This window comes from Melospiza melodia, chromosome Z (genome assembly GCF_035770615.1).
Source record: "Melospiza melodia melodia isolate bMelMel2 chromosome Z, bMelMel2.pri, whole genome shotgun sequence".
NCBI lineage: Eukaryota > Metazoa > Chordata > Aves > Passeriformes > Passerellidae > Melospiza > Melospiza melodia.
In genome coordinates this window covers 47,123,600-47,136,197 of record NC_086226.1, presented here as the reverse complement: position 1 = coordinate 47,136,197, position 12,598 = coordinate 47,123,600, and the positions used below count along the sequence as shown (strand labels likewise).

The window sequence follows — 12,598 nt, the reverse complement described above, 5'->3', positions numbered from 1 at the left end:
AACTGGGCAAGGTACAAATAGATGCTTTATACAGGTCTCAAAATTTACCAAAATGTATAAGGGAGATGAAAATTTTTTTTAGCTACAAGGTTTCAGTTTTTTCTGGGGAACATGCTGACTTTTCTAAACTACATTTTCACCCAATATTTATATTATATTTTCACTCAATATTTATGTTAAGCAAGATCACTTGTTAATCAACACCTTTGTCATAACCTTTTCTGTCCATCATGAACACAAAGGAGGTGATAATTACTTCCACAAGCCACAGAAAATTTTTCTTAATTACAGATTTATTAAACATACTGCGCCACATGACTCACATTAATGGATACCAACAATATTGTACTCTTTAAAAAATGAAGAAAATTAAGATGAAACAGCTATATTTTATTTCTTCAATGATACATATTTCAAGTGTCTTTTCAGATGTGCCAACATGTTTTCAAATTACTGTCACAATCTGACAGCAAGGCCATTTTTCACTTTTTGATGTTTTGCTTTCCCATTCTTTGAGATATTCCAGTGCATCAGCTGTTGTATCAGCTGTGTCCAGTACCTGGCCATATGTGCACTACATGCTTGTTTTGTGAGAAATAAACCATCATGGAAGGTAAGTTCAGCTTACTATTTCAAAGCCTTGCACAACCAGACTCTGAAACTATAACAGAACATTGCATTGCAGTAACATAGAAGTGTGCAGAGGAATTTATTTTTAATAAGAGGGGTAATAAACTGTAGTAACAACCAGTTCAGGCTAGCTTGAATATCAGCTATTATTTATTCAAATTCTAGGTAAATGTAAAATGAACATAAAATAGGCAGTCTGATCATAAGGATTTTAATTCCAACTGATAAGCAGGATTTTTTTTGGCCGGGGGGGGGGGGGGGGGAAGAGTCTAGAGAGTCTCAAATAATATAATATATTATTAAACTATTTTTTTTATGTGTCTCATCTATTTTACCATTGCAAGCTTTTTTAAAGGCTCTTCTTCACAACACTGTGTTGTCCTGATCTTGGATCAGTGATTATTATAAATGTAACTGGCAGTCTCATTTTTTCTTTATGGCAGTAGGTGGAACTCAATTAAAGTTCTATGCTATATATGTGTGTTTATATGATTGTGTATATATTTGTATATATAAAAATATATATGTATATATATGTCTCTGTGTGTGTGTGTGTGTGTGTGTGTGTGTGTGTGTATGCATATATATATAAAATGGTTAATGCCTCTGTAGTGGTTTTAATTGAAACCAAAAAAATTTTTTATTAAAAGGTTTTTACTGTTTTTTTTCAATGATTTGATGCAAACATCTTCCAAGTCTCTGGAAAGATTTGTGTTTTCTAAAAAGGACTTCATCTATCATCTCTCTGTCCTTTATTAGGAGTTGATTTGGTGCTGAAAACAGTAAAAAGTGTAAGCAGTAAAAGTCTTTTAAAGCTTGTTTTAACTTAATCACTTATATGAACTTTCATTTAGATGTAGTGTATAGTTAGGTATTTGCATATTTTCACAGGGAAACAAATGATGAATTTAACTCTAAGATAAAATCCATTTTTAAAATAACCTACACTTATTGTTTTGTTCCACCTTAATACCAGACACCTCTTCTAGCTGTTTTAAATATTCCATTCTCAGTAGGTTGCAGTTGCTGGAAGACATTCATCACTGACTGGTTTATATCCATGCTTTCCTACAAAGCCCATGACATTAAATGTTTCATCTGCGTCTCTCTAATGTTTACCCTTCTGAAGCATCTACTCTGTGTCCCTCTAATCTTTACCCTTCTGAAGCATCTACTCGGAGCAGTGATATTTTCCATAGGTATCCTTTGTAGAGAGATAAAAATACGAATTTTAGAACAACATGGTGAATGAATGTTTATCATAAAGTTTTTTTCCTTTTCTAATCTCTTCTACTTTGCCATACCATGAACTAAATAGAAGGTCTCTATATTTTACAGCAATGAATTTTGCTACAAGCTCTAGGAACTAGTCTAAGATCTGCTTACAACACTAGCTCTTTTAGTGAGAAAACTGAGCACCTTTATGATTCCATATTCAACCTCGTCATTTCAGTTCCTGACTTGCTCCTTTTCAGTAACTGAACTTAATGAATTTTTATTCCCAAACATTTTCCCTCTTGCAAGTTTGTCTCGATGTGTAAAAAAACTGTTTTTAGAAACACAACCTGTTAAATTATCATACTATCTCCAGCACAAAAAACTGTAACTATGTGACCAAACTGCATATAAAACCAATAGTTTTACTAAATTTGGTAAAGTGAGACAAGTATCTGGGGGGAAAGAAATCAAGTTTTAATGATTTCTGAACAGATTAAAAATATAGTATTTTTATCAAAATAATTTCTTTATGATTTTTCCTTTTATGATTTTCTGCAGCGAAATGTGTTTTTGGAATACCATATGTACCATACGTACATATGGTATTCCAAAAATGCCTCAGCACAGCTTCTTTGGTAGTTAAAAGGTCCATTTAAGGTTTTACTCTAGATAGAAGATAATAGTGTTTTAAACAGGCAGTGACCTAGATATTATAATTCATATTCTGGCAGTTCTCCAAATGTTGAAGTTATTTATATCTGATATTTTAAATATTAAACCAGCAGACTGATATGATCAAAACCACAGGGATCCTAGCTAAATTTTTTTCCAGTCACCAATTTTAATAGTATTCCTTATTATCAAGAGTGCAGACCAAACATGAAACCATTTTTTTAGCCAAACATTGTCCAGATTGAACTTTTCCAGTATTTCTTACAGTTCAATATAAAACACATACACACACAAAATAAAAAAAAAAACCCACCAAACAAACAAATTCCAAAAGGATTCATTTTATATAAATTAATCATAAAGTGATTGTTTCTTCCTTATATTAAAATAGTCAACAATATTGCCTTGTTTTCAATCTTGTTTATTTATCTTAATAGTGTTTTCAGTCACATTTCTTAGCAGGATTTAAAAATTAAAGAGAAAATGTAAAGCAAGTTCTTTTTTTTTTCATTGTAAAGCTTTTCCAAAAAACAAACAGCTTATCTTATTCTAAATAAGCATCACGTTTTTCAGAATTCCTAATAACAAGAAATATTGTTGCACACTTTGATACAATGGATAACAACCCAAATCCAGAAAATATCCATATTGGTCTCATGACGTCAGAAAGACTAGAGGAGACAACTGGTATTATGACCATGGAGAGTGTTTTCTGTAGAGAATGTTTGATTTTTTAATGATAGTTTGAATCAGGATTGGTTATTCACCACTTGAATGAAATAAAGCAGTTAAGCTGGCACACAACCAGAAGTATGAAGCTGAAATTAATTTAATATTTGCTGTGTTTTATTTTTTGAAAGCGACTATTGAAAGAAAGATCATCTAAAAACATACAACATACAACATGTAACTTTTTTTCCATCACTGTATTCTAAAATCTCCAAAGTATATTCCAAGTCTTGTGTTTGATTATCCCTTTAATGACTACCATCTGGGAAAAAAAAAAAAACACAATATAAAACTTGTGTTACACTCATAGCATTAAATTATCATGCTGACTTGTCTTCATGGAAGAAGATGCTGAGCAATACAAAAATATCTTGACTGAATTAGCCAAAAATAATGAGAATAAATTTTAAAATCTGCAATCCAATCTATCCCAAACTCACTGAATTGTATTTCTGAATAAATGTGAAAAAGACAATAAAAATAATTCAAATATATACTTGGGAAGAAAAGGTGTCAATTGATAAGAAATTGGAACTAAATGTAACTGCAGTTACTTATAGAACATAATTTTTATCACATGAAGTGAAATAATTCCCCCAATCAGTTTTGTTCTCATGTAAAATGAATAGGGCTATAGACATCCAGTTTTTGAAGTTTCAATAGAATTTATATAATTAAGGGTCACAAGAACATATAGTTTATGAAGTCAAGAAAACAAACTAACAGTACAGACCCAGAGTCAAGTAGGGGTACTCGATGATAATGCAGAACTAGCCCAAAGATTTTTATAGCTCCTCAGTTAATCACAGCTTTTATATTGTTTCATAACTCCAAACTTCATTAGCCAGGAAGGTTTTGCTGGTTTTGTGATGCAAGTATTGAACTGAAGGCAGGCAGCATGCAAGATGGGATCATCCAAGGCCTCATTATCTAAAACACTTTAAGCCCCATGTAATTTCAACCCTTTAAAAAAAATTATTTCCAGAATCTTAATCCAATCTAATAGGCAGTGAAGCTGTGATAGTCAATATTCCAATGACAGAGCAAGTGCAGTATCAAAATTGTGTCTGGAAAGGCTTGGAAAGGCACATTTTCTTTTGAAGTTATTTCATTAACTTAATGATCCACAGCAAAAGTTCTCTGAATAGCTAGAATGGCAAAACATTGGAAAAGAGATACCCACTACATGTAAGAAAAATTCAATGAAACAATCATTCACTTATAAATAAATTTTACTTCTCTGTTTTCTCTTTCTATTTTCTGTCTGATCAGAATAAGCATGAAATACAGTTCTAAGCAGAGAAAAAAGGAATAAGGCCAGGTCTGCTTTAAGCTAAGTCACCATAAATACAAAGAAAGAAAAGTGAGAGGAAACCCAATGACTTGTTAAGATATCCTTGTACTTATAAAAACTTGATATTTCTACGTAATAGGAGAAATTTGTAAATGTGGTTCTTGACTCTATACTTGATATTTCAGTCACTGTAATTCTTGCTGTGTATGATACACAGATAATGATCCTGCCTTAATAGTATCTAGTATGACTCTCCTTAAGTGTCGCTGACAAGAGCCTTCCACCAATAACTTCATTATCAGAAAATCATAAAAAAGTTTGGGTTGGAAGGGACCCTAAAGATCATCTTGTTCCATCCTCTCTTCCAAGGGCAGGAAAATCTTCCACTAGACCTGTTTACTCAAAATCCCACCCAGCATAGTCTTGAACGCCTCCAGGGATGGGGAGCCCGCATCATCTCTGGGACAATCTGTTCCAGTGCCTCACCATCCCTACATCTCCTACTCTCCTTCATCCTAAGGTTATTCCCCCTTGTCCTGTCACTGTGTGCCCTTGTGAAAAGACCCCCTTTAGCTTTCTTGTAGGCACCCAGTAGGTAATAAAGGCCACTATAGGGTCCTCTCCATGACGAACAGCCCTAGCTCTCGCAGCCTGTCGTCACAGGTGACCTGCTCAAACTCCTAAAATCAAAGTAGTGACTCTGGACTGGGGCCAGCAGGTCAACACCTTTCTTGTGTTGGAGGTCCCAGACCTGGACACTCCAAAGCAGGTCATCTCAGAAGAGCAGGTTACTCTACCAGAGGGTGTAGTATTGACTTCAGTTTAGAGGTCTGTTAGGTTTTGTCTTCCTTATCAGCAATATTTTTAAAACCCTCTGATTCTTCTACACAGGGACCAGTGCATTCAGGACACCTGACACTATCAAACAAATTTATCTCTTTCCTTCCTTGGTGATAATTTCTCCTAAATTATTTGTAACTGTCACATCTAGTCTCTTCACTGAATGATGTTCTGCACAATGTGGCTGCTATGCTCAATCAAATTAATTTTCAATACTGACTCCCACCAGCTATACAAATAAAGATGAAATAAAGCTCATAAATTGATACATGCTAAAGCCCAAAGTACCAAAAAAAAAACCCCAAAAACCCTAAAAAGATATCTTACCATGCAAAATAAAGAAATCTATGAATTATGTAATTAGGATTTTCAACAGAACTGGAGGAACACCACAGAGAAATTGATTCCAAAATTAGTATAGGCTACTTGTTTGCTCTGCCTTCCTAGGAAATCTTTTTCAAACTATGAGATGTATTTCTAGAAAAGTAAGGTAAATGAATAAAAATATTAAAAAATCCATCATATACTCTAGAGAGCTGTTATTATAGGGGAAACATGATATTGAGTCAACATTTTGAAAAAAAGTGGTGGGATTAAGTTTTAAGGAGTTAACGAGATTAGTTCAGGTTTATCAAAAATATGAAATTTTAATTCCACAAACTTGCTCTTTTCCTTAAGGCTTTGAGAATTTTTCTGACAGTATTGTAACTATATCAAGTAAGCGACAGGATACAATGGAAGAGTGGAGAGTGGGTTGTTTTTATCTCCTGCAGAGGTGTTAATAGGAAAGAAGATGATATTTGTCTGCTTTATTTAGACATAAATATGAAGTGGATTTCTGAAAGAGTCTAAGCCTCATAAGGACTGTTTTTGCAGGACACTGTCTTAAGTAAAATAAAATTTTGATTATCTGTTGCAGATTAAATTCCAAAATACAGTTTTGAAAAGTTGTCAAGTATAATCCATAGATTAATGACAAAATTATAAAAAAACAAAACAAAACAAAACAAAACAAAAAGCCCAGAAACCTGTAATCCAGGTGACTTGGACTCTTTTTCTCTTGTATAGAGGTTTTACCCAGTCATTTACTAACAGCTATAGCTATCTATTTGACAATTCCTTTTTCTTTATATTTTAAATCACTCTTAAAGTTCACAAACAACTGTAGTTTGGTGCACAAACTAAATTAAAGTATGTCAAATATGTAATATGATACAGATATTGGTATTGATAGTGCCTGAGACCATCAAAATAGGTGAAAAAAATTAAATCCTACGCCTATACCCTTCTTACCATGTCTTACAAGGTTTTCTCACTCCACTTCCAAGGAAGTAACTGAAGAGAAGAGAATAAATTTCTTATGTAAATAATCAAGATTGTGGCTTTTGTACTATGTAGTTTAGGAAATTTGCAGAGCTAAACAAATTTAAATCCTCTTGGAATCTCTTGTAATTGATTTCACTTCTGATATATTTTATTAAAAAGTATTTTTAGAATGTTTCTTTCCTGATCTTTACTCCCTAATTTTTCAGACTTCTGACACTGCTGGGAAAGTGTATGATGTAGAGTCATTGCATCAGCAACAGCAGAGTACACATGTAGCAGTAATGGCAGGACATTAGTAGAGCAGTAGAGTAATGGCAGGACACATTAACAAGTCAACTGAAATGAAGATGACTGATAACATGACTGAGAAAGAAATGAAAAAAACCATACATTAACGTTTTAAAAAAAGAAAGTTTAATTTGTTTTATTGTTTAATTGATTGAAAGACAGGGCTCAAACTTCAAGCAAGTGACTTTATTAAAGTATTTTTGAACTTCAGTTTCATGTATTTTTAAAATTTCTTTGTTATCTGCAAATTATCTGGAGCACAGATTCTCCTAGTTATCATTCTCTCCTGTGATAATACCTTACTTTATGGAGTAAGCTGTCATAAAAATATTTTAATAAATTTCAAAATCTTCTTATAGCTGGAGATTACATATAGGAAAAATGTTTATTTTCTCTCTATAACAGGGGAACATTCTTTTTTATATAATTTTTCTTCTAATCAAACTTGTGAACTTGTTTTCTGTGAATTATTTGCTAAACAATGTCAAATGTCTTTCTTTCTGTGCCCTTCTCTGAAAATCTTTCCCTTTCTCTCTTTTTTAACAGGAGTTGGAATTCACAAAGTTGAGGTAGGAAACTCATTTTATTACTGGGTAATTTAACTAATTTACTAAAGCCAAAGGTACTAAAGCTTTATGATGTTATTGTGATTTGCGTCTAGCAGTTATTCACTATGGCAATTTACAGAGAAGGTTTACAGTCAGCAAAAAATCTCTTTTCTACAACATAGAGAAGTACTGTGGATTCTTCCTGTCATTGGCCAGTTGGATAATATTTTCATCTAAAAGGATCAATTTTTCTTTATGTGTTTATAAATAGTTCTGAAGTATAATGGTGTCTTCTAACTCCTGTCTTTCCAGTGATGCTGAAGTTTTCCTGTAATTAATTTTTGACTTTTATCTGGAGGAAAATAGAAAGTTTTCAGGGAGTTGTAACTTCACTGGGCAGTGGAACACACCCTTTTTTTCTTTATAGAACTTCAAAATTGTCTTTAAACAAAAAAAAAAAAAAAATAAACAGAAGATGGTGCTCCTGATTAAAGACAGTTTTGAACCTGCTTTTTCTACATAGATATGAGATAAAACTGAGTATAAAAAAACATATAGAAATCAACATGTTCTTTTGTAATGATGTCACACAGAATTGGAAGCACCCTTTAATTAACATGTAGAGAGAGAACCTACAGAATGCTTTTAGAGAATACTCTATTTTCAGCTAGATTCCTAGCATGGAAGGGTAAGAGTGTATAGAAGCTTACATGTCACTGCACAAACAATAAGCAGATGTCCCAGAATTCCCGTTAGGAATCTCTTCACCCTACTGATACACTCTGTCTTTAAATCTTACAGTTCCTCTGCTCCAGCATGTGAAAAGAGATCTTAGGGACTATTCTGAGTGGTTGCTTGAAGAGAAGCTACCTAGAAAACAATAATAAATTTATGTTTGGAAATTAAGGAAGTCATAAGAAAAATAATCATATCTGCAAAAAATTCCATTCTAGTTAAGAATCGCTGTTGTACACTCTGTAATTTAAAAAACAAAGAAGAGGAAGCAAGTGACAGTGCAGAGATCAAGATTTAACCAGAGAGCAAGCCCTTTGCTTCTGGATATCGGGTGCTGGTGGTGATCCAGCATTTCTCAAGAAGCCAGTTGGTTAGACCAAATTCAGATTCCCTCCAGTTTTCTGGCTGAGATATCAGTGGGAAGGAACATGCATCAACAAAGCAAAATCTTTAATATTTTGCAATTTAAATGTGGGGCTATAGGGAATTAAAGAAAATTGAGTTTGGTCACATGACCAGTAAGAAACCTGAAGAAATAACTGACTCAACCACTGAGCTGAGTCCTTCAGATCCACCAAACCAGATTTCCCTCCCATTTACAAAGCACAGCCCCAGGCAGAATTTGCCTGACTGTGGGGTATATGTGAAAGAACTCCATATATATTTTGAACACATTTTATGCTTCTTATGCTTCTATATAATTGTATAGAATTATATGTGTGTCCCAACAATATTCTTTTGTATGTCACTCTTTATCTACATACTGGTGTTCTCTCTTCCATGTATCAGTATAACATGATGGCAACAGAAATCTCCCACCTGTAACAATTGATACTATAGCAGAAATCAACACACATCTTAGACTAAGTATTCCAGGAAAAGCAAAAATTTGCCTTAGTTATTATGAACAGCTACTTAGGTTTCTGATACAATTAATAGATTTAACTGTTATTTAAAACCTTCAGGAAAGGGCAGGTTTAGCTCACACACTACATTATGAAAATTAATGTTCATGTTTAAGGATCAGGACCTCTGTTTGGGATAGAAATTAATCCATTAGTTATCAGCATACAATTTCTATAGATAATTACATATGCATATCTATTTTTATGTCACAGATTCCGTAACCTTTTAACCATAATAAAAGCCATTAACTGATTCAAATAGTCTTTCTGCTTCTTCATCCTGCAGATATCTTATAATGTTTTCATTCTCAAAAATATATTTACCGACAGTTTGGGCAGGTGTATGAAAAAGGTCAAAGTGAAATACCAGCATACTTAACAAAAATATTTCTGCACTCTGCCACAAAAATTCTTTTGGTTGCATAGCAACACCCTTTTTAATTACTACTTGAAATCTAGATTTTAATAACTTAATTAGTATTTTTCTTCATTAAACTGTTTCACCCAATGAATTTAATGTGTTCAATGCATTCCTTATTTTTAAATGGTCCTTTTACCCTCCCTTCTTTGTCCTTCCAGCATCTTTAGCTATGTATTAGAGACTAAAACCCTCATTAGTTTCATATCAAAAACCACAATCGAAAGGAACCAGCCTTATGCAATAAGCAAAGAGACATCTTAGATAGTCTTTGTAGCTGAAATTGTTTGAGCTCAGGTAAGATTAGTGAAGCCAGTCTGGCTTCATAAAACTAGGGCTTTCAGAGGCAAAACTTCAGCGGCATGTTTTGCGTGACCTGCCTTTAGTGGTAGTGATGTTAGTGCTTTTGAAACTGTTTATCTCAAACTATTTATCTTAGGTAACCAGAAATATAGTTCCTCATCAAAAACCCTCAGATATTGCTCTCTATTAACACATTGCTGAGAAGCTGAAGCCTACAAGAACCAAATACTGTGAGAATAATTATGTGAGGGGGAAGGAGATATCGTCTAAACAGCTGCAGAACGCATCCACTTTTGCTCTAAGGAGCAACAGCAGACTCACAGTGCAGGTTAAAGTTGCCAGCAGAGCAAAGGTGCTATCACTACCAGCAGTCAAGGTCTATACGCAAAGAGGGAATAAATACATGGTGGCAGACACCAAAGCATTCAGCATATATTTATTGGGTATGAGGAAAGAAGATAAAGGAAACATAACATACTAAATAGTTCTCTTAGCAGCAGTGGCTTCTGTAATGGCAGGCAGCAAGAAATTTTTACTTGGCAGGAGAATGTATGTGACTTTTGTTTTCTATGCCTCTATGTCTGCGTAAATTCTGAGATACCATTTGGTGAAGAACATTAGTTTTTAAAGCTCTTTAAAATTTTAGAAACATTTATGTTTACATTATCTATCTATATTTTGAAGAAATATGCATTTCTCTCTTATTGCCCCAAATTAAACCTTAATCGAAATTCAAATTTGTATATTATAGACTTAAATATCTGAGTATCTGAAAGAGATACTGTCTCTGTTAGACATGTAAGTGGTTTATGAAAGTGTTCTGATATATTTAGCATTTCAAATATCATTTACTGAAATCTAAGAAGGTATTGTTTGACGGGTAGATTTGCAAATCTAAAAAAGACTCTTTCCCTGCTCAAATATAAAGAGTTGTACTTTAATGATTCCTAAGAAGCTGAATCTTCACTGCAGTGCTTTCTTTCACTACCTGAAGTATTAATCTAACATAATTTTAATTATTGTTATGTTTAAAATCTTTACAATGTTCATGTCTGTTTCTTCACCATCCAGTCTTGTATTTGCAGTTCCTTCTTTCTCATCCACATTGTATTTTCATAGCAATTTTGAGATTATCATGCATCATTTTAAGACATTTTACAGGTGATTTGTTTAAAAAAAAACACCAAAGAAGACAACCTTAGCCTTGTGGGTAAAACATAAAAAAATTAAACTCCTTGGTTCATTATCTCTCTCATTACAACATGTTTCTCTAAATAGGATTAATAGACTACCTACCACAGGTTTTCTGCACTGATTGCACATGAATTTGTGAATGCTAATATTCAAGGACATTAAAACCAAAATAAAAGAAATTAGATGCTTTCAAATAAGTGATACTTTAACGTTTGGTCCCATAAAATAAAATAAACATTACAAAAAAATAAGCCTATAAACATCAGGAAGATGGATAAGTTGACACACCATTCTGCATATCTCTGTTTAATAATATTATATTTCATTTCCCATGCTAAGAAAACAGCCATTACCCAAAGCAGCCACTCGTAAACAGCCATTGTGAACAGATTGCATCCTTGTTGGTGGTATGATAATTGAAATAAGTTTACCAGTCTTTTATGAGAAAATACCAGATGTATAAAATACCTATTAATCAACTCACTCAGTTTTGCGAACATCAGTTTTAATACCAATAGCTACCAAAGAATAAACAGAATTAGAAGGAAAATATAAAAGGATTTACAAAATGGCTCAACAACATGTTGCATTCCTTGCAGGGATAGACGTAAAGGAGGAAACAGTGTAGGCTAAAAGGATTGTAGCTTTTGGGCTTTGCTTATGGGCATGCCTGTCTGCTTTTGAGACTCTGCAATGTCTGTCCTATAAACCTGTTATAAAGCAACTTCGTGAACAATAGCAGAAAGGGAGAGCTGCCCACCAGTCTTTCAGATATTTGTTTCTCTTCTGTAATAATTATAAATTCAATTGTCAATGTCTAGTTTTGCATTTGTGAAATAGGCTTCAAAGGCATTACTTTGAAGGCATCATAGAGTAAGCTGAGCTAATGTTACTAGTTTCTCTTCCTGAACAAGTTTTGAGTTTACATTTTCTTTCTTCCTTTTTTTCCTTTTTTTTTTTTTTTTTTTTTTTGAGCAGGGAGAGAAGTGGTGTTTTTTGCTTATTATTATCAAATGCTTTAGAAATTTGAGATTCATCCTGAATTTGTTTGTTTGACTTTTTGTTTGGATGTTTTTTTTTATTAGGAGGAAAGATAAAAATCTCCTGGAATGTTTTTGTACTCTCATTGCAAAACTCATCTCTTCTCACTCATACACTGTTTCTATCTACAAACACTGCTGTCTATGCAGGAAATGTACTTAGCTGGTTGTAGAAGCCATATAAAAATATGGGTAAATCAGCTGCTGTTACTTAGGTAATGACAGCAGCCAAAAGAGCTGTAGCATTTGCTTGCTGCTTCACTAGTCTTTACAAGTTGTAGGAAACCTGTACTGCATTGACCTTTGGCCAGAGATTACACACACAGAGAGTCTTTTTGCATTGCTTAAAGTTCTAAGAGCATTTTGGACTAGGCAACTCAGTGGAGTGACCAAATTACATTTCTGACTCCAGGAAAACCAGTTCAGCGGGCCTTTTTCAGGCAGTGGTGCAAGTAAAT

The 12,598-nt window shown here is 33.4% G+C and overlaps 1 protein-coding gene across 18 annotated transcripts in view; it reads left to right on the top strand.

The window, feature by feature from the left end:
* Window positions 1–12,598, top strand: part of PTPRD (protein tyrosine phosphatase receptor type D) — a 1,164,217-nt gene that overhangs the window by 595,820 nt on the left and 555,799 nt on the right. For all 18 annotated transcript variants that reach the window (XM_063180610.1, XM_063180611.1, XM_063180604.1 and 15 more), the window contains one exon: window positions 7,544–7,566. The gene's annotated coding sequence lies outside the window, so the exon portion shown is untranslated. The remainder of the gene's footprint in view (window positions 1–7,543; window positions 7,567–12,598) is intronic.